General features: G+C 39.2%; 1 protein-coding gene across 6 annotated transcripts in view; it reads right to left on the reverse strand.

Moving 5' to 3' along the window:
* The window catches only part of NCALD (neurocalcin delta), a 431,469-nt gene that overhangs the window by 163,446 nt on the left and 244,864 nt on the right, over nucleotides 1-23,159 (reverse strand). For 3 of the 6 annotated variants that reach the window (XM_060287228.2, XM_030863028.2, XM_070043992.1), the window contains exons 3-4: nucleotides 21,760-21,809; nucleotides 8,190-8,277 (exon numbers count right to left, since the gene is read on the reverse strand). The gene's annotated coding sequence lies outside the window, so the exon portion shown is untranslated. The remainder of the gene's footprint in view (nucleotides 1-8,189; nucleotides 8,278-21,759; nucleotides 21,810-23,159) is intronic. The other 3 variants (XM_060287230.2, XM_060287229.1, XM_070043993.1) reach the window with 1 other exon arrangement.

Genomic DNA, 23,159 nt, shown 5'->3' on the forward strand with positions numbered 1-23,159 from the left:
CTAATGCCAGCTTTCAGGGCTGATCTCTGTACTTAAGGGAATATACCTAAACCTACACCCACCAAGCCACAGTCTAAGCACTTTGCTAATACCATGACAATGGATACAAGCAATGTTAGTTGGAAAGGAAAATAAAAATACCTGCCGGGACATTTATAAGACATACTACTTGCTTTTGCTGTTCCTGCTCAAAAGAGTAAATACTATGATGCATGTTGCTAAGCAATGTTGCATTTTCAGTTCTCAATAACTCCATTAGTAACAAAGGATGCCTTACTTCTGTGACAATCAGCCTCAGCAACCATGGCTTCCAACGCAAGGCAAAAGTGATTACTGCAAATATTTATCCTTCTGATTCAAAGATAACACTTTTTAGGGATCCTGTGTGAGAGTGACTGACTCTGCAGGACAGTCCCAGATCTTATATTGATGACAACCCTTTGGTTTACAGATGCTGGAAAGTTTCTCAGAGTAAACTGTCAACTAATAGCTTCTCACCCTTTTCCCCCAGTTACCCAGCATTCCCTGGTTACCCAGGATTCCTTGGTTACCCAGCATTCTCTAGTTACCCATCATTCATAGTCATCTAATATTGCCCAGTTACTCAGCATTTCTCAGCTATGAAGTATTAGGCAGAGACAGTCTGCAAGAAAATAACGTCTTCAGCAGGATTCTACCAATGGAATCTCTACTTATAGGAGCAATGCAGCAAAAGACACTACTCTATGAAAGTTAAAACACAGAATCTGGAGCCAGACTCCCTGAGGTGAATCTCAACTACACAGTTTCTTATTGAAGTGACTTTGGCAAATTAATGTCTTCATGCCTCTGTTTTCTCACCTGCTATTGCAATGATTAGATAAGCTGATGTGTGTAAAGTGCTTAGAATGGTGCCTCCTTCTGGAACATTCTAGGTCTGAGGCAGAGCTATAAAAGTGTTTGTGAGTCTTCAAACACCTCCCCAATCAAAACAAGTAAATTCCACAATTTGTGAAGGAGGGAAAAGCTGACTCCAGAATGCACCTTACGATCTGTATTTACTGCTTTTATGTTTCAGAGGAAGAAGCTAGAAATTGCCAAAATTTGAATTCCTATAACATCAGACTGTGACTAATTATGGTTCTGGTCATATGCCATATGTTTCCCAGAAATAACAAATGTTCCATGGAAAAGTAAGTGGCCAATAATGGTTAGAAAAACATATAGTAAATGTTCTTGTTTTTCTTGGCTGTCAATTTTAATATAATGAAATAGTCAAAGAAAAACATGAACATTTAACAGCAACTACTTCTTACCACTTCAGAAAGACACTCTTGAACTACTAAAAGTTAGAAATCTATGTTCAGATAGCATTGTCAAGTATTCTGAATCTCTTACATTTTAAATTTTGAAAAATGTTCCTCAAATTCCAGGTGTTTTCCCCAGTAGAATTTACAGTGGTAGATGTTAAACTAACTCCATGTGATTCTCATTTTCAAAAATACAATTTTGGACTGCTTAAGAGTTTCAATGTATCCCCCCTTGAGCTGCATAAAAGAAAGTCATTTTGGTTTCAAATATAGTTTTGTTTCTGTGGGGTTTTTTTCTATGAGGAATATATTTCTCTTAGACAATTTCTCAATATTGCTATTTAACAGGCAAAGTGTTTTAGATTTCTTTTAAGCTCCATTTAGTTCACTTAAATGAAGTTGAATACAGTGAGTTTCTGCAACTATTTAGGGAAAGAAAATTAAATTTTTGATTAAGTGAGCTTCATTTATAAAGCCTATACCAGCACTAGCAGGCTGGGTGTTTCATTTCAGTAGATTTTTTTACTAAAGAACATGTGTTTTTAAAATAAAACAGTCTGATATTCTCATTCATACAGGTTAGGCATGATAATCCTGTAGGTACTAAAAAGTGATCACGATCTGATCCAAGCTACTCTGGTGCTTTTAGGTGCTGTTATCTGTAATATGATACTTCTACATGGAATAAGTGTGCTTACTATGTGACAGGCAATGCCAGGTGCTAGAATTATAATGATGAAAAAGCAGACCTGGGCCCTGTCTTCGTAGAGCTTATAGTCTCGGGCAGAGCTACCTAAAGTGTGGTCTGTGGACCAGCAGCACCTCATGAACTATTCTTATCAGCAACAGCACAAGTACAGAGATCGCAAGTAATTGTTCAGACAGTTTTACAGCATTGGACACAGCTGCACTACTCAAATGTGTGATCAAGTGGACTTGGCTCATTGAATGGGGTTTAGACCAGATCAGATATGCGAATTTCACAGGGCGAGATCTAAGTACTGGTCATAGACAGGAAGATACATATTGTCCTGTAATAAACTGGAAATTTTAAAAAAATCTAGTCCTTCTCATAGGTAGTTTGAGGAACACTAGTGTAGTGCTTTCCAAACATTATAGGAGAGAGAGAGAGATTAATTCCAACTGAGAAAATTTGGGAAAATTTCATGGAAGAAATGGTTCTTAAGCATGGATTGGAATCTAAGGGGTAGAGATCGTAGCATGAGAGCACTATAAAGGCAGAAAAATGCAAGGATGCCCTGGGCAACCTAGTTCATTGCAGCTGGAGTGTGATATGGAGACAGGGGCAAATGGAGGTAAAGGAGATACCTCTGAAGAGATCGACTGCAGCCCAGTTAGTAGAGGGCTTTAAGTGCCATGAAAAAGAATTAGAACTTTATTTTTGAGACAACTGGAAATTCTTAAATATTCCTGAACATAATAGTGACATGAAAGAAGGCTCTATTTAACAAAATAACATTGGTCTCATTTGAGCAATATAAAACACTTTGAGTCAAGAGGCCTTTAGGTGAAGTAAATAATAACAGTAAAAGGAATTTAAAATCTCTCTCTTAATGGTATCATATATTAGTCATACGTCTAAGTGAATTTATGTAATCTTAAGTCTTCCCAAGCACCACAGCATAGTAAAATACCACTTTAGAAGATTTAATCATGTACGATTAAAGTGATTTTGAAATGCCATTTCTTAGCTTAACAGTGACAGAGAGAACACACATTCTTCCCGTTTTCAGAAACTTTGAGTAAACCACTGATATTAAGGGAACATTAAACCAATATATTATTGTAATAACTTACACTAAAATGTCAAGTACCATCATCAAAGGATACAAGGGTAGCACTTTTTTCTCTCTGCTGTTTTCGGCTTCCTATAAAACTAGAAATGAACTTGCTGAATGTGCCTCATTCAAGTTTTTATATGTCACCAAAAGGCTATTAATTCTTGCAGCTGACTGAGTAGGAGTCTTTTGTGGCATTAAGATTCCCATAAATGTATCTTTAAAAAAATAGTAGAGCCACTAAGTAAGTTTTAAACTTTGAGGATAAAATTTTGTCAGGCTTTAACAAATAAAACAAGGCCCTTAAAGTGTAAACCGCCCCCCCCGCCTCCCTCCCTGCCTCCCCCCAAAAAACATATTACCGTGTCAGGATTTCACACATTTGGCTGAATAAAAATCTAATTCTGGTTTCATAACATTATTTTTAATTGTGACGTAAGAACTATAGAATTAGAAAGATACCATCTTGTTAAGCTATGCGTTTAGAGTTGGACACGTCTGCAACACAACAACAACACAAAAGCTAATGCAGCATGGTGAGTCCGTGATTATGATAGACTAAAGAAATGGCTCTCAACTGAGAATGATTTGGCCCCTTCCAGAAGACATCTGGCAACGTCTAGAGATGGCTGTCAGAACTGGGGGGATACTACTGGTACCAGGTTGCCACTAAACATCCTACACTGCATAGGACAGCCCTTCACAACAAAATTATCTGGTCCAAAATGTTAACAGTGCTGCAGTTAAGAAATCCTGCACTAAAGGATCACACTAGCAACATTTCTATTATTCCTCTTGGATTATATAGAAATAATCACTTTGATTTATGCAATCTAGAAATCAGAAGGAAGTTCCTGAAGATTAAAACATAATTATTATGCCTCCCTTTGATACAATGAACTACTCTCTGATTTTTGCAAACAAGACCTGAAGGTGACCCTCACAGGTGCTCTGGTTTATTAATTCCATCTATGGTAATAATTTATATGCAGATACAAAACACTGTCACCAGGAAATCTTCAAGCAGAAAAGACAGGCATGACTGAAAACTCAAACAAGGTTCCAGATAAGTACTATTTTCTGACTGTAAGTCACTGATGATTTTAAGATGTGCCATCAATTAAATAAGAGCTTTGGGGAATGTGACAAAGAAACATCTCTCCTTAAATGTGTACATTGATTGTAAAATGTGAACCTTTTATAGAGATGGTAAATGTGCAAAATCTATAAAGTATTTTAAGTATATAATAAGATGTTTTAAGCTCTTTTTATAAAAAGAAATAGCAAGACTCTGGAATACTCTCCCTCTGAGATCCTTTTCCATCAGTGTTAGCCTCAGTTATTTTCATTTTTTCCATCGCTCCCCTCCTCCTGCCCCCACCACTCCAGGAAGAGCTGGTAAGGTGCTGGTGAGCAGCGGCCTCACTAGCTCTTCAGAAACAAGAACAAATGCAAATCTCTTAGCTTCCCTCTCTTATCTTATTCTCTTGGAATTTCTCCAAAGTCTTTGACTGTGAATTGAGTACTGTGAAGAACACCTGTGCTGAGCATGGTCCTAGATCTGCTAAAGGATATAACTCTATTTAACCAGACAGAGGAATAACCATACATAAATGCAATATGATATACATTTGAAATTATTTTTAAAATTCCATCGAAAGACCACTTAACACCATTTATTCATAAACAAAAATTTACTATAAAACCTATATATTTGCTGCTTGTTCCACTAGAATTTAAGATCCATGTGAACAGGAATTTTTGTCTTGGGTTTACTGGCTGAATGGCTGAATGAATGAATGAATACCGTATCTCCCAAACAGCAGAGTCATTATACAATTGCAAACTCCTTTTATTTTCACAATAATGACAGGAGACGACAGGACTAACTCCATGTTATTAACTACTCATGTTCATTCGTTCATTCATTCATTCTCTACTAAGTCTTTCACGATCTGCCCCTGCCACCTCTCTAGCTTTTCCTGCCCCACCCCGTTCTCCAGCGACACTGGCCTTGGTTCAGTTCCCAGTAAGCTCCAAGCTCCCTTCTACCTCAGGGCCTCTGCCCAGAACATTCTCCTCCCCATTCCCAACCTCTTCAGATTTCTTCAGGGAAGTCTTCCCTGATCACCACTTAGACTAGATGTAGGTAGTGCCTGTATTTTATAGGCTTGGTTTCCCATTTTTCTTTGGTTTATTTCCCCCCCAATCATAGTATTGATCACATTTGTAAAATCTATTTGTGGAATTATTTGATTAACATCTTCCCTACACCCCACACTCAACTGTAGACAGAAACCATCCCTGCCTTGTTCCCCATTAAAATCCCCATCATTTAACACAGTGCCTGTCATACAGCAAGCACTCAATAAGTATTTATTGAATGAGTAAATGAATTAGGTTTCTAGGAACATGGTCTTTTATTAAATATATGAGTCCATGTTATACTATATCATTCTCCACTAGAGCTCAAGTTAGTAGGTGCTTAATCAATACTTTTTGGTTAATTGGAATCATCAGTTATCTACTACAAACTGCGTTCTCCTAAGTCTACATGACACTAAAAGAACTTGTTGCAAAATTGCTGAGAAGTCAACTATTCTCTTTTTCTTCTTTTTTCTACAAACTAATAAAAGAGCAGGGTTTTTTCCCATTGAATTTATTAGCTGTTTTGGCGTTGAGAACGAGACTGAGTGAAAAATCGTTGTCAGGGAATCAATTATTTGAATGATCAGTATTTGTCTCTACTTGCAAACATCTGGAAGGATACTTTAATTATCCTTTAGATATTTGGTGTCTTGTGTTCTCAGCCTCTGAGATAATCTCTCCCAATTACTACTCCTGAACGAAAGGTATGCTATTGACAAAGTAGGTTTTTTTGATAGAGGAGGATTTCTGAGACATTGAAATTAAAGAGTAGTAAGCTCCTAGGCTAAGAGGATTAAAATAGCATTTTTTTAAGAGAACAAGGAAAGAGGTCTTTAGTGCAGAAAACCGTAGAAAAAATATAATTCCATGTAATATCATGTAACTGAGAAGCTAGTCACATAGGAAGCGTTGGGGAAGAGTATGGATTTCTTGGGGATCCAGACAAAATAATTCTAGCCTAAGGGAGCTAAAGAGAGATACCCAGACAACAGGAAATCAGAAATGACTGTAAACCTAGAGTCTATTCATATACTTTACTTTAAAATAGCTTCTTTACATATATCTTTCCTATCTATCGTCAGGAACTCTGTCACTAGGTAATTTTTACAAGAGTGTCTGGAATTCTTGAACAAAATTCCAGAAAGCCCAGGAAACTGGGGCAATGTTTGCTAACTTAGGCCATTCCTTTGGAAAGCCCCAGTTAGACAGTTTAGCCTCTGTTTAAGGGGTCGTCCTCGTCTCTGCCTTGCCCATTCCTCTCTCGAGGCAACAGTAGTTGAGCAGGAAGTGGCTCCTTCACTGCCTCAAGAGCTGTTTGGTCAATTTCTTATTCAAATCGTCCTCCTTTGGGTCTGGCAGATGCCTCAAATTTGCAGCACAAACTCCTGTAGCCTCCCCTTGCTCTGCATAAAGCAGAGATGAAGTACAGTATATTTGGGACTCACTCAAGAAGGGAATCTGCAGTGAGGAATCACCTGTCCCTGAGATCACAGACACAGAAGAGAAACTTGGATGCTTGAGGAGGGGCAGAAACAACCAGCCAACAGCAGATATACTGATTCTCTACACCTTCACGTCAAGGGGAAGGGTTCTTACGTTGGATCATAGTCATGCTTTACTGTCTTTGGGGACAAGAATGCACATTTTTCTATTATCCTTTAGTTCGATATCAGAATGATCCAAGGAACTAATGCAATGGCTACTATCATGTTTAGGGTTGAGATCCATAAGTACTTCAAAATATCTCAAGCTGCCTGATCACTGCCAACTTAAATGCACAATTCTTTCTTGGGCTCCAGGAGAAATGCATTGGGGTTGAGGCTTAGTTATCAATGTCATGAGGAAAAAAAAAAAGATTTTGGTTAGCTTGACTTCAAATATTTTATTACTCTCCTATAGATCTCATTTAAAGAACTGGCCTATCCAATTTGGAATAAAGGCTTTTCACTTTCACTTTCACATTACATCCAGATGAGCCATGTTGCTCACCTAATAATTAAACCATAGAGACTTAATGGGGATGAAGGAAATGGGATGAAAAAGAGCTAAGTACATTTAAGTTTCATTTTATATTGACTTATCTCCCTTCCCTGCAATATCAGCAAAATACAAACTTTGTTCTGGCCCACATTTACTTTAATATTTTTGCCACTTTTTCCTCATATAAAACTATTTGGCCAAGTAAATATTCATGCCTTATTTACAAACAGTCACAAAAAGTATTACCAGGGCTTAAGCGATATCATCTTGCCTACAAATCTTGGCTGGCTCTCATCTGGGGCCATTAGCATATTTTGAAAAATTTCCAAGAAATTCATAAATCAGCAGATTTCCCTTCCTGAAAAGCCAATTTCCTAAACATTCAATGAGATGGCTTTTGAGACCCACAGCAACAAAGTAGGAAAGTAATAATGTTCCTATCTTAACAGTAAATTCACTACTGTGGGTGCTGCTGCCCTCATTAGAATTTCAAAAGAATCTTTTCTGAGTTAGAAAACATTCCATCTACTTGCTGCACAATATCCTCTTCAATTTTCCATACCAAATGAGTAGATTTGGAAAGTAAGGAGGGGCACATAGTTATTGCCTTTTTTTCCAGGAGGCAAGTCAGGTTTTTACTTCTTTATAACTTCTCCTACATTTTTTTAAGTAAATTTCCTTAGCCTTCTATTTAATCAGAGGCACCACAGAAGAGAAAAGAATTTTTACAAAAGTAGAATGGCGGCATAGTTTTCTTTTTGGTAACATACAAATTCATCTACAGTTAAAAATGGAAATGTATACTTCACAACAAAGTTTTCATGGCAGATATAAATTACCATTTTCTATTTAACGAATACCAAAAACATATAAACACACAACAACTTAACTAGGATGCAATATCTTTGCATTCTGAATCATAATTTACACAATTTAAAACCCAGGTATTTGAGAGGTTAAAAAAGTAACTCACGATACGCAGTCACGCAGCGCCTCGGATCTCAGAGCCTTCTGCAGTTATCACGACAGATTTTATCACCCGCAGTTCTCTGGCCCTGCGACTGAAATCACTCATAATTAATGAATAACTTACTTGAATACTTGACAGCTCAGTAAGCGGTTTATGTAAGGCCGTTACTTTTATTTCTTCTGTAGTTGCCTTTGCAAACAGGAAACAGGAAACACACCTACAAGAACACTGACATATCTCAGCCTAATTGGTCTTTGCCTCAAAGTACTCAGGGGTAAATCTTGTACCGCAGGGGTGATAAATACAGTCCCTAAAAGAGCAAGACTCAGGTCCTGGCATGTCAAAGTTTAAAATCCTTTAGACAGATGCCATGCAGGAAATGTATTACAAGCTTTCTTAGTAATATTCAGGCCTTATGGCCTTAATCCTGGAAGGACTATAAATTTCAGAATATATATTTATATATATATATTATACTTATAAATATGTATATACATATGTGTGTATATATAAACATATAATACGCTAAGTAATATATTATATAAAATATATACATTATTTAAAATAATAAACATTAAAATAATATATATAATTTTTTCCTGGAATAGATGTGGAAACTATCATTCAGGAATCTTTTGGCTACAAATAACAGAAAACCCAACTCAAACTCACTTAAATAAATAACAAGACATGGAAATATTTTGGTTCATTGAGCTGGGGAAGAAAAACCTGGATGTAGGGTTGGTTTCTGGAAAACAGGGGTTCACTATGTATATCGTTTGACTCTCTGCAATTCTCTTAGCATGGCATTCTCTGTAGATTGACTTCATCTTGTGGCTGCCTTTCCTCATGGTGCAAAAATATAGCTTCAGCAGTTTAAGACCACACATCCATCTCCCAAGAGTGTAGCGTTAGCATGCTGCCAGTCTCAAGCTCTGAAGTCATTCTGACTGCCCATCACTGAATGTCACGATACTTTGCTGAATGACTTTAATCTAGCCTTATCCTTAGAGGAGAGGGTAAGGAAGGACACTCCAAAGAAAAATCACATGGAAAGGCATTCAGATTACTAAGAGGAAGAGAAAAGGAGGAAAGGAGTATTGGAGGAAATCAACAAATGTCCACTACAACAATGTTCGGCAATAATCTGAATCTGAAGACTGGTGTTTGAGGATGTGTATCTGTGAAAACACTGGATCTTGGTCTATCCAAAGATGTCTGAAAGAGAATGAGCTGAGGTTTAAGAGATATTGATTACCCAAGTCTTTGCATTTAGTAAGACTTTCTATTAACAGTAGGTTTGCTCTCTGAGAAAATAGTTCAGAATGTTTCCACTTTGTTTATGAAACACATTTTATAATGTATGAAATGCTCTTGCATGTGATCTTCCATTTTGTTATCCAAACAACCCTGCTAGGGGGATAGGCAATCCTGGCAGGAGCTTAGAGAGCGGGGCAGACACTGCTGATTAACTATCCAACACCCAGTCTACCCTCTGTCCTAACTGAACCTTGATTTTGCTCAGGGCAGCAATTTGCCCTGTTTAAACTACAGCTAAGGATGGGCAGGCGGAACAGTTTGGGCCTTGGAGATGTAAGCTGGAGGTGCTAGGTAGAGCTCCTGGAAAAGCTCTTTTAAAGGGCTCTGGCATTTGCTTTTTGCTCTTTGCCCTTCCTGTTCCTATGCCTGAAACTGAGCAGAGACTTGCCAACAGAAAGCGCTGCTGGAAGCAGTGCCAGGACAGGAAAAGGTGAACTGTAATTGACCAACTGCTGGAGTCTCCCTGGGGACAACTCTGAGAGTTAAACACTCCAGGGGGACACAGTCACTGTGGGGAGTCCTTACAATACTGTGAGATTTACTTCCCGGAGCTCTACCAGATGTCCACAGTAAATACCAGAGAAAAATCCCCTCAGGCTTCTGGAAGGGGGAGGGGAAAATGAATATTTTTTGATATGCCATAACACTCTGTTCTTGCCCTCAGGGGAAACTAGTTAACCAGAGCCTAACCTGCTAGAATATCCTCAGAGCCTAACTGACCTGGGGAAGGGAAATACTCAGCTCTAGACTCCTCTAGGCTTCCACTGTGGGAGAAGGGAACTGCTCAACTGCAGCCCACTCTAGCCATCCTGTCCCACCTAAGCGAGGAGAAAAAAACTGAGAAATACTTGTGAACTTGGCAGTCCAAAGGCACAGGCTCACCAAAAGACTGAGACCTAATTGTAGGATGCATAGAACGCTTCTTTTCCCTGAAAACTCGCTACCACATTCCTAAAGATCTATTTACAGCAGTTCCTTTTACCCAGTACATCATGTCTGGCTATCAAGAAAAATGTTATAAGGCATACCAAAAGAAAAGAAAAGGCCACACAATTTTTAGAGACAGAGCATCAGAACCAGCATGGCAGGGAAGTTGGAACTGAAAGATAACAGAGCTCTCACAAAGGTTGGAATAATTTACTGAGCCAAAAGTCAAGGAGGAGCCATACCTAAAGATCAATTCCAGAGGGATTAAGGACTCAGCTGAAAAAGCAAAATGTTAAAACTTGTAGAAGAAAATATAGGATAACATCTTTCTGACCTCCAAATGGGAAGAGTTCTTAAGGCTAAGTCCAAAAGTGCTAATCACAAAAGGAAAGATTGATAAATTTGCCTACTCTACTATTAAGTTCTTCTGTTTTTCGCAAGGTACAATAAAGAAAGAAGACATGCCAATATCTGAGACAAGTTTGCAACCTGTGAAATCAGCAAAAGACCGGTATTCAGATTATATAAAGAAATGTTACAAATCAGTAAGAAAAATACAACACGATAAAAAAATGAGCAACAGATCTGACACCTCCCAGAGAAGAAAAATATGAATGGTGAACAGTTTTCTTTCTTCCTTTCTGATCTGCCTTTAATTTTCTCTTCTTACTTTATTGCATTGTGTAGAACTTCCAGTTCTATGTTGAATAGGAATTGTGAAAGAGGGCATCCTTTGCCTGCTCCTGATCTTATGAGGAAAGGATTTAGTTTTTCACTGTTAAGTATGCCACAACTACTGAGACCACCTGCCACAACTACCGAAGCCTGTGCACCCAGAGCCCATGCTCTGCAACAAGAGAAGCCACCGCAATGAGAAGCCCTCACACCACAATGAAGAGTCGATCCCGCTCGCCACAACTAGAGAAAAGCCCGCACGCAGCAATGAAGACCCAACACAGCCAAAAATAAATAAATAAAATAAATAAATTTATTAAAAAAAGAAAACTAAGTTCTTTGATAATCTAAATCAGGGGTCTGCTACAGGCTAGATAATAAACATTTTCAGCTTTGCAGACCATACAGTCTCTGCTGCAACTACTCAGTTCTGCTGTTGTGTCACCAAGGCAGCCTAGATGACACAAAAACAAATGAGCAGGCCTATGTGCCAATAAAACTTTACCTACAAAAACAGGCAGTCAGTGTGCAAGTCATTGTTTGCCAACCCCCAACCTAAATCAAGCTTCTGGTGAACAACTGGCTTCATATTTTCTTTCCAAACTCTTATCTTTCATTGTGGTCACTTGATTAGAAAGGATACCAGAATTTCATTTGATATGGTCTTTTCTTTTTTCACAAGGTTATAATTAAACCAAATTCAGGACCCCAAGTGGATGAGGGGAAATCAGGAGTGGGTACTGAAAGCTCTCCCTGGGACTTACCCCCCCAGCCCTGTGGACACCACCCCAGGGTGGGGGCAGGGCAAGGCCAATGGAGTGAGGAGCTCACTCTCTTTGGGCACAAATTTTAACGGGGGGCACCAAAAAACTCAGTAATCAAAGTAAATATATTAATGCAATACTTTAGAAAGTCAACATTGTTTTGAATTGACGTTTTGTTCATAATAGGTATTTTTGCATTTTGATTTTTTAAAAAAAATATTGCATTAAACGTTATTTTATGGAGTTTTATGGTGCCTTCTTTAATTTTGTGACAAAGCGAGTGCCCTAGTCACCTCCCTCCCCATTCCTCAGAACCAGCCCCATGTCACCCTATGGGTGCGTTATCAGCACCCACTGCCTTTCAGAGGATGATGTACACCTTTTTAATGTTACCTTTGGACTAGATCATTCCTCTCGGCTGCTTGGATACCATTTCGGTTACCGGACCTGCCTCATACACAGACAGATTTGAAGCGTGTGGAAACTCTTGTACCTGAATGTCTAGAGTCACTTCTTGAGGGACATGTTAAGGTGAAAAGGAAACTAACATTTTATAAAATACACACTAAGTCCCAAGTGACACTAGGGTAAGGGACTTTCTAACCATCATTGCTCATGACAAGCCAATGAGATTTTGTATACATTCTTTTGTATGAATGAGGAAATGGAGGCTCAATAAACGAGGATTACAGAAAATATTAAAGCCAGGTGGAAGCTTCCTGCTACAACTCATTACCTATCAAAAAGCTAACACTGTGGACATAGGTAAGGCACCTTTTTGCCTCTCTCCCTAACATTTGCACAGAACCTCTCTCATGCATAAAGAGCGTTCCAGTGCTTCATCTCATTTGAGCTTCATGATAAACCTGGGAAGTAAAAGTCTCATATGTAAGACATGCTAGCATGGACTCATCAATTCTATTATATGGATGAGGACATACTCAGAAAGGTTAAGAAACACAGCCCAACGTCACCAGCTAATGAGTGGCAAAACTGGAATTATAAACCTAGGTCATCTGAGGCCTGGTGAGTTGTGCTTTTCATCGTATCCTTCCCACCCTGGAGGAGCACCCCCAGCATAGGTATCTTTGACCCAGTACCACTCATGTTCATATCATAGAGAGTTCCCAAAAGGAATAATATCTGGGACTAGAAATTCTGATAGAAGGAAACTAGCACATAAGGGAAGGATCCTGAAGTATTGAGTGCTATCTACCCTGATAAGGAAGAGCTGAGGTAAACAGGGGGTTAAGGGAGTGGAGGGAGCGTTAGGAACCCCTGGAAGGATGGAGGCATGATGAGGCTCAGAAGGACAAGGCCGACCTTGGCCTGCTTCACCCCTTTGCCAAGGGTCATCCTCTTGGTGCTAGGATTCATTGTAATTGTAATTAAAGCAATTGTAATCCATCAATGCAACTTCTGCTCAAACCCCCCAATCTTTCTGAAGATGTGGTACATATATACAATGGAATATTACTCAGCCATTAAAAAGAATGAAATAATGCCATTTGCAGTAACATGGATGGACCTGGAGATTGTCATACTGAGTGAAGTAAGCCAGACAGAGAAAGAGAAATATTGTATGATATCGCTTATATACAGAATCTAAAAAAAAAAAAAAAAGATACAAATGAACTTATTTACAAAACAGAAACAGTCTCACGGCCTTAGAGAACGAACTTATGGTTACTTATGGTTATGGGGAGGCGGCGGGGGGAGGGAGGAAGGCGGGGAGGGATGCTTAGGGAGTTTGGGATTGGCATGTACACGCTGCTATATTTAAAACGGATAACCAACAAGACCTACTGTATGGCACAGTGAACTCTGCTCAATATTCTGTAACAACCTAATTGGGAAAAGAATTTGAAAAAGAATAGATACATGTGTGTGTATAACTGAATCACTTTGTTGTACACCTGAAACTAACACAACATTGTTAATCAACTTTTATTTTTACTTTCTATAAAATAAAAAGTTAAAAAAAAAAAGAAAGCAAAACAGCAATTTCCAGCGTCTAGTTCCCATTTGCCACAGGTGCCACCAAGATTTTGTGATCAGAAGGAACACCATCCGAACACAGGGCACAGAGGAGACCATTCAGATGGGGGAGAAGGCTCAGACCAAAGTGAGGACCGGATACAGGAGCTGAGGAGAGGCACAGGAGGCATTAGGATATCACTTCTAGCCCAGAGCCAGGGAGAAAATGGCAGGTGCTCCACTTTGGAAAGAAATCACATTTCATGTTACTCCAAACAACCTCCAGGGATGTATCAACCCACATGAGAGGTCACACCTGGTATTATATCTCTGTAATGAGATGTACAACAGGCACTTTCAAGTGTTTAAAGTACTTGAATGTGCAAAGTTTCACAGTTGGTCACATGTTCATAACAGCTATGTGCCTCTTTCATTGGGGGAGCTGCCACGCCATGCTGGGATTCCACAGGGCAGCATGGCTTCCCCATTCATCAAAATAGAGCTGCTGAAAGAATCCTCTGGCAATTTTAACTACACAAAAATAGAAGACACCCCAGGCAGAGTATGAGAGACCAATCTTGTAAACAGCAGGATGGTAAGGTATAAACAAGAATGGAAAGAAAACATACAGCCTTTAAAAAAAAAAAAGTTGCTTTTGACAAGGACGATAAGGTGGGAATAAATTGAGCCTCAAATATCTGGAACAAAAGCTCAAAGAAGTGTTAAATCACAAGCTAGGTGGCTGCAGGAATTTGCAGTGACCCATTCCAATCTGCAAACTCATCCCTTTTAGCATCAAGCTTGATTTTACGGACCCCTCTTTCAATTTTATATGCTTAGGTTTTTGTTTGTTTGTTTGTTTTTTCTTTTTCTTTCATGCACCACAACCACCAATTTTAAGCAACTTTCCTAAGTCACATCTTTCTTGGTCTCTGACCCCACAAACAATGTTGCTTTGGAGAAAGAACCACAAACCACAATATTTCCATCTTTCATTTGATGGAATCTTGTTCTTGCATGCAGGGAAAATATGTTCTCATACTTGTACTAAGTCTTGTGTTGGCAGAAGATGTAGTGCAGCAAAACTCCAGCATCTCCTGTCCTTTCAATCTTTCTACGAATAATTAAGCACTGAGCATGTGCTCTAGACAGTGGCCTGGGGATAACAGGGATGAATTGTCAGAACCTGGGTTTGAGGACCACACAGTCCAATGGAGGAAAGAGACTCAGAAGTAAACAGTTATGAAAAGGTGTGAAGCTACCTTTATCCCTCCACTCTACAGTGATAATGTGCATGGGTTCCACTCAGACTTTTTCCACTCCCTAGCAGACTGCTTCCAGGCCAAAAATGCCTCTGTAGACCAACCGATCAGGGGATTAGGTACCAGTGGCTAAGCAAGCACAGATATTGGACACTACTCATGTTCTCCTATGAAGGGAGGAGGTCCTTTCTAGGAAGCTATCCTCCATCCTCCTCCACCTCCATCATTGCCTTGCTCTGTATACCTCTTCTCAGCCTCAGACCTCCAAACTGCCTTGCTTGGACTTACAATCCTCCCTAGCTTTAGTTATTATTATTGCGGTCACCCGTGTCATGCATATTTACTATGTGCCAAGGACAGCCCATACAGTCACTTGTTGAATTTTCATGGCATCCTTGGCCTTTGTTATTGTGGTGTTATAAATGAAGGAAATGATCCCCAGGAAATTTTAGACACTTGTGCAAGCCTACACAGCTGACAAGTAGAAAAACTGAGATTAGAAGACAGAACTGTGTGATCAGAAAGACTCTTAAACAGTACACTGGTCTGCTCCACAGGCACATGTGGTCCAACTGCCCTGCTAGGTTATTTACACTATAAGGACAGAGATCACCATTTCCGTTCTTTTAACAGTTCCTATGCAGGTACACCTGTAAGCAAGCAGAGTAGGAATCTCCCTGTGTGGTGTTATTTAAGGGAGGCCAGACAAGGATGGGTTAAAAGTATCTTCACTGTTGCTTATCACAGTGTCTGGAATTTCACCATTGGAGATACATTACTTTGGGTCTTGAAGTCTTTCTGGTTTTCAGGATTTCTCTATTAGAACAAGATTGTCCTAGTAGTGTCATACTCAGCTGAGACCTCAGTGACATCAGGGCCTCAGAGAATGAGTCACAGCAGAGATGCCTAGAAAGGAACCTGGGATCTGGGAATAGCAAAGTGGTCCTCAGAGGAGGATGAGAGGTCCCAAAGTCAGGAGTGATCGTTTTGCTTGGCTGACCCCACTTCTGTGGTCCCCAGCACAGGGCGAGCCAAATGGAGCGTACATAAGTCTCGATCTGAGGAAACACTGTTTTGATCAGGTGTAAGAGTAGGAGACATTGGGCATGGTGACAGGTAGTCATCAAGTTCTGAGGAGCCTGAGCTTTGAGAAGGCGCAAAAGACAAGAGGCAGAATCCTTGCCCTCAAAGTGCTAACAGTCTCTTTGGGGAGAAAAACTATCCCTAGCAAAGAATGGGTAAATAAGACAAGACAGGAATGACCAAGAACAGAATACACGTGTGATAGGAAACTCAGGAAAAGGAGAGCTCAGTGTGGGAGGAGGTGGTGTGGGCATCACTGGGGACACAGGACCCCAAGGACAGTACCAAATAAAGAGATATGATGAATGGGTTGGTGAATGCCTGTCTTATGCCAAAAGAAGACCCAGGTGACAACGAATTGCTACCTCGGTACTCCCAAACAAAGAAATCCAGCTCCAATTTGATCACCATGACGCAAAATGATGTTAAGATGGTCTAGAAACAAAATCTGAAGACAGATATAATGTACAGAGATACTATTTAGAATATATACTACTTCAAATTAAACTCAGGTCTTTCGATAAAAAGATCAAATGGTTGCTCCAATCGTACTATTAAAAACCCCAGAATTTCAGTAATAGGTGAAAATAACAGATTTATATATTAAGGTACATGGTGAATAAATCTGATGAAATCATTAGGCAAGACTAAACCCCTTTAAAACCAGGAAGAAGAGATCTGATGATCACCACAGGCCAACAACATTGACAAATTCCAAGACATTCCCCTGGATTCAGCTCTGATAAGAATGCTTTATGCTGTGACCTTCTAGCCAAAGACAAATGCTCTTCTTCTGGGATTTCACTTAATACTTCCTTCCTAAGCAGGAAAGGTTACTTCTAGTTAATCTAACTAATCTTGTATTTTTTTTAAAAAGTTCCCTTTATTTAATTCCTACAAAGAAAACATCTCCAAGGAAGAAAGGAAGGAAGCAAGCAAGCTTTGACCTTTATTTGCTACATGAGCTATTTTACCAATAGCTACAAGTGATTATGTTTTCACTATTCTGAATAACAACCCTTTGCACCCCTTGGCATAAGAGAACCAATAGCTGCAACCTAAGGCTTACTTGTGAGTGAGCAGAAAAATACAGGCAGAAAAAGACTAGAAAAAGGGTGAAGGGTAAGGGAGGAGGCGGCACAAGAAATCATTTCTCCTTTGAGTTTCTTAACTAAATTATTGCAATACGTATTTTCTTTTCATGTCAACTTGGCGGCTAATGAGCTTCATTTCCACAAGTTGCTTGTTTTCTTTAAGGTGGCTGTATATCTGAGACAAACTGCAAAGGTCTCTGGTTCAATCTGCTAATAGGTTTGTATTAACCTCCATGGAGATGCACAGACAGTGAACACATTATCCAAACCCACAATTCAGACGCAGGGTCTAACAAAGGGTACTTGTGCTTTATTTCCAGATGCAAGCAGCAGCTTGGCAAATGCAGTTCCAATGACTAAAGGTTAGGATTTCTGGGACATTTTGGTCTTATAAGGAGCAATCAGAAAAAAAAAAAGAAAAAATTGTGTTCCTGAAAATCTGGGTGGTGATTACAAAACTGGAGCAAAATGACAATAGCAGAATTCCTGTATTTACTACTTTATAAGAAAAGGATTCAGAACCCATAAAAAGAAATCAGTGAAAATGGATATTTAACACATTTAAAATATACAAATTTATAAGCATCATGTACAATGTATAAATTAAACAGTATCAACCTATTAATAATTATTAGTAGGCAGAGTGTAAAAACGTTAAGTATTAAAAAACTAAACAGTCTCAAAAATGAAAAAAATTAAGTTACAATATGTTAAAAATGAGATATTATTTGGACTTTTATAATGAGAGGGCATAAATGTTGTTGCCACTGAGAACATATTTTTGTGCAAATTTCTTCACGGAAAAGGAAAAAAAAACACCCTAATGGGGAAAACGGTGATGTATTTATGAGCTATCTCCAAATATATTTCTCTGACTCCTTCATCTTCAAATACTCCTCAGAGTTTAAAAATATTCATCCAAGTTCAATATAATGTTGTGTATTTGTGTGTGGAATGAAACTTATTTAGTTACTTCGAGTTGTAGTTTGCTTGAAGGCAACAAGCAAGCATTTCTGATTTGTTCTCCTTTTATTTGGTTTGATCCTCTATGCCCAGCTGCCTGTGTCGGTTTCAAAACTCTCCTGTTGTAGTGGACACACCCTAACGTGACTGCCCAGTGAGACATGCCCTAGGATGACCCCCTCCCCTTGAGTGCAGGCACAACTTGTGACTTGCTCCCAAGCCAAGAGAATACTGCAAAGCCATAGGGGATAGTCACTCCCTTGATTAGGTTACACTATGTAAGTCTCCGTCCTAGCAGACTGGGGTCAGAGATTCTCCTGCTGGCTTTGAAGTCAGCTGCCACGTTGTGACAAGGCCTGTGAGAAGCAATCAGCCACATGGCAAGGAATCCTGAGTGATACCTGGGAGGTGAGAGCACCGCAGGTGACAGCCAGCAAGAAAACAAGAGGCCTCAGTCCTACAACCTCAAGTGAATCCCACCAACAACCAAGTGGACCTAGAAGAAAAAAAAATCGGGCTCCAAAAAGGAACACAACCCAGCCAACATCTTGATTATACCCTTATGAGACCCTAAGCAGAGGACCCAGGTAAGATACACCCAGATTCCCAATCCACAGAAACTGCAGGATAATGGTTACATGTTGTTTTACGCCACTAAGTTTGTTATGCTGTTAAATTTGACAATCCACTTCAAACTCCAATAACAATTATTCTTGCAAAAAAGGTTTGTGTTGCCAGTGCTATTTTCTTCCTCCGTTTGAGGACAGCAGAAATATAACCTAAAGCTTTATAGATGTGTACACCTCTGTCCAATTCAAAACTTTAATGCAGGGCTTCCCTGGTGGCGCAGTGGTTGAGAGTCCGCCTGCCGATGCAGGGGACACGGGTTCGTGCCCTGGTCCGGGAGGATCCCACATGCCGTGGAGTGGCTGGGCCCGTGAGCCATGGCCGCTGAGCCTGCGCGTCCGGAGCCTGCGCTCCACAACGGGAGAGGTCACAACAGTGAGAGGCCCGCGTAACGCAAAACAAACAAACAAAAACTTTAATGCAGAATATAATTCTCCATGTATGAGTCTCAAAACATAAATTAGCTGAACTCAACATTTTTCAAAAAACTATTATATTGGCACTTGAAAATTGGAGAGTATACCTTCAAACCAGTTTTTTTTTAAATGTGCATACTTCATTATTTTTAAAAATAAAGTTTTTAGTTTTGAAAGTTTCATATTTGCAGAATTATTGTGAAGCTAGAACAGAGAATTCTTGTATACCCCGCTCCCAGTTTCCACTGTTATTACACCTTACATTAGGGTGGTACATCTTTCACAATTAGTGAACAAATATTGATACATGTTTATGAACTAAACTCCATACTTTATTCACATTTCCTTAGTCTCTACCTAATGTCCTTTTTCTGTTCCAGGATCCCATCCAAGATACCACATAACAGTTAGCTGGCCAGTTGACTTAGGCTTCTCTTGGTTGTGACAGTTTCTCAGACTTTCTTTGTTTTTGATGACCTTGGCAGTTTTGAGGACTATTCAGGTGTTTTGTAGGATGCACCTCTATTGAAATTTCTCTTATGTTTTTCTCATGATTAGACTGAGGTAATACGTTTTGGGAGGACGATCACAGAGGTCAAATGCCATTCTCATCTCACATGATGTGAAGGATACCTACTATCAATATGGCATATCTCTGTTAATGTTAACCTTGACTACCTGGCTTGAGGTAGTGTTTGTCAGGTTTCTCTATTGTAAGTTACTCATTTTTTTAAAAAAATCTCACTCCCTTTCCATACTGTGCTCTTTGGAAGAAAGAAACTCTGTGTAGCCCCATCCGGAGTTATGCTTTACCTCCCATAAAGCAGAGTGTCTACATACATTATTTGGAATTTTTCTGCATAAGAGATTTGTCTATTTTCCTCATATATTTATCCAATCATTTATTTATATCAGAATAGATAGTTATCAGATTTGGGTTATACCTCAATACTAGTTATTTATCTTGTGGTTCAAATTGTTCCAATTTTGGCCACTGGGAGAACTTTTAGTTGGCTCCTATATCCTTTCAACATACATTGTGTCACAGTCATCATTACGAGATTTTGTTTTTGTTTTACCTTTTTTCTTTTAGTACTTTCTGGCACTATAAGATACTCCAGGCTCATTTTGCATATTTCTTGCCCCAGTCCTCAATCAGCCACTTCTCTGGTTCTTTTTATTGGGAAATAATATTGAAACCAGGATTTGAGTGGTAGATATATTTATTGCTACTAGAGCATTATTGCTTCTAGGCTAAACCAGTTTTTCAATCTCTAAATCTGGAACCTCAAAATATCCCTATATGTTTAATATATTTTAATTTACTCAACAAACATTTTATAGAGATTACCACATGCCAGGCATTATTTTAAGCATTTTGTAAATATTCACTCATCTAATTCTTGTAATAACCTCATAACAACAACAACAACAAGAGAGGTAGTTTTAATTAGCCCAATTTGTGGATGGAAAACCCCGGGCACTGAAAGGTTTGGACCTGTGACAAAAGTCATGAAGCTAGTAAGTGGCAGAGCCAGGACCTGAACCCAAGAATCTGGCTCCAGATTTGGGGCACTAACCAGTGCGCCACATTGCCTCACACTAGTGAGGACCTCAAAGAACATAAAATTGATGAATTAATTAATCCACCCATTCATCCTCCAACAGATTTCTATTATGTGCCCATTAGGTGCTAAACTCTCTGCTAGATGTTAATTGGTGCTTAATGCCATCTGAGATACTTCTTGGACTATGGCCCAATTTAAAATGGAAGAAGAAGCTGTTGTAATGTGCCCCTTGAGAGGACTCTGGCAGCTGCCTGGGATGAAGACGGTACATAAAAAACACTCCACTAGGTGGCTGCAGATATACTTTATTATGCTATGGGCAATATTCAAGAGTGATAAGCAGTGCCTTATTTATTTAATTTCTATCCATTATCCTTTTCAGAAATTTTAAAGAGAGGGTTTATTATCTTTCCTGTATATGAAACTCCCATTATTTTTCCATAAATTTATTTATTTATTTATTTTTGGCTGCATTGGGTCTTCGCTGCTACGTGCAGGCTTTCTCTAGTTGTGGTGAGCGGGGGCTACTCTTCGTTGTGGTGTGCAGGCTTCTCATTGTGGTGGCTTGTCTTTGCTGTGGAGCACGGGCTCTAGGCACACGGGCTCAATAGTTGTGGCTTGCGGGCTATAGAGCGCAGGCTCAGCAGTTGTGGCTCATGGGCTTAGATGCTCCGCGGCATGTGGGATCTTCCTGGACCAGGGCTCAAACCCGTGTGCCCTGCATTGGCAGGCGGATTCTTAACCACTGTGCCACCAGGGAAGCCCCCAAACTCCCATTTATTATACTACTATTCACTGATAAAATATTTGAATGAAACTGTCTCTGGTGAAAACCACTGAACAAAACTGAGATTTCCATTTACAGCGACTGAAAGAAAATTTAAAATGTATACTTACTTTATGACTGTCGCTAGTGGGTGGTTCCAAGGGACCAAAGCTGAGATGATCTAAAAGAAAACAGGCAAAATAAATATGTTGAATGAAAAAATCTTAAAGGATTTTTTAAAGGTCATTTATCCCCACATATTTACTGGCAGAACTCTGCGAGGCATCCCATGACTTGGCCTTAGTTATCAATAACCCCTTTGGGGAAGGGAGTGCAAGTGGGGTAGAGGTAGAGCTCTCCAGAAAGGACTTGCCTAGAAAAGGCATCAGAGGCAGAAATGGGGAGTCTGGCATTGACCTCTTGTTGATATTTATAAACTCCTTGGAAGAGAATACAGATCCAAGGGAAGGGACAGTCAGGAACACGGGTCTTCATTTTGCACTTCAGAACAAGCACCAAATGAGCCTCCTTTTAGATGTACCAAAGTTTAGGTACATTCCAAAAAGAATTAGCAGACACAGTGTCATAATGTAACAATAAGAAATCACGATAAATAGGTCAATAAGTGAGAGTAATGTATTGGTTAGATTCATAGTTCAGAAGAAAGGAATGATCAAAGTTGTTAGCCAGGAGGAGGCTGTATGGGAGGGAGCCTGTGAGGAGTGCGGCTCAGTGTGTCTGACTGAGAAGGCTAGGAGGAAGGGGGTGTGGTCTGCTGAATCCCATCGCCAACGGACATGGGGAGGGGGTGGTCTCTCAGATTGTGTTTCTTGCATTTATAACCTCTCTTTGAGAAAAAGTGTATTTTAGAACTCTGGGAACACTAGTTTTTAGACAATCTAATTAGTCTACCTACTACAGTTTCAAAACTATCAACAGGGTCAAAGCCCTCTTGGGAGATCTGTAAAAAAAAGAAAAAAAATTCCCAACTCATATCATTTAATTCTTAAATATCAGAGTGTTACCTGTATTAGGAATAAATACCAAGAAATGGAGAATTTGGGGGTTTCTAAAAATCCTCCTTTTTATTAAAAAGAATCAATTGGAGTAATTCGAGAAGAAAAGGTGTTCCAACTGACATGTTAGAAAAAAATAATATTCCACCAATTTCTGTGTATTTGATGTTGTACTAATCATTGCAAAATGCATCTCAGTCAATAAACCAAGGACTCATATTCCTCCAAGCATTTAACAGGCAACTGAACACAGTTAAAGCAAAACTAGGAACTTTACCAAAGAGTTAAGAGATTTGTCCCTTTGAACATAGTTAGAGGCGATATATTTCAGTGGTAAGGACCCTCAGGCAATACTGAACCTCTGGATGTACCATAAATAATAGTTGTTATGCTATTTTTAGTTCTGGCAATATAAGAGTTCTGATGTAAGACAGATTCTTAATTTTTTCTTACTACAATAATCTGTACATTTTAATAATATAGATATTTAAAAGACATTTTGGCTTAATATAATG

Source organism: Globicephala melas, chromosome 17, assembly GCF_963455315.2.
Source record: "Globicephala melas chromosome 17, mGloMel1.2, whole genome shotgun sequence".
In the NCBI taxonomy this organism is placed as follows: domain Eukaryota; kingdom Metazoa; phylum Chordata; class Mammalia; order Artiodactyla; family Delphinidae; genus Globicephala; species Globicephala melas.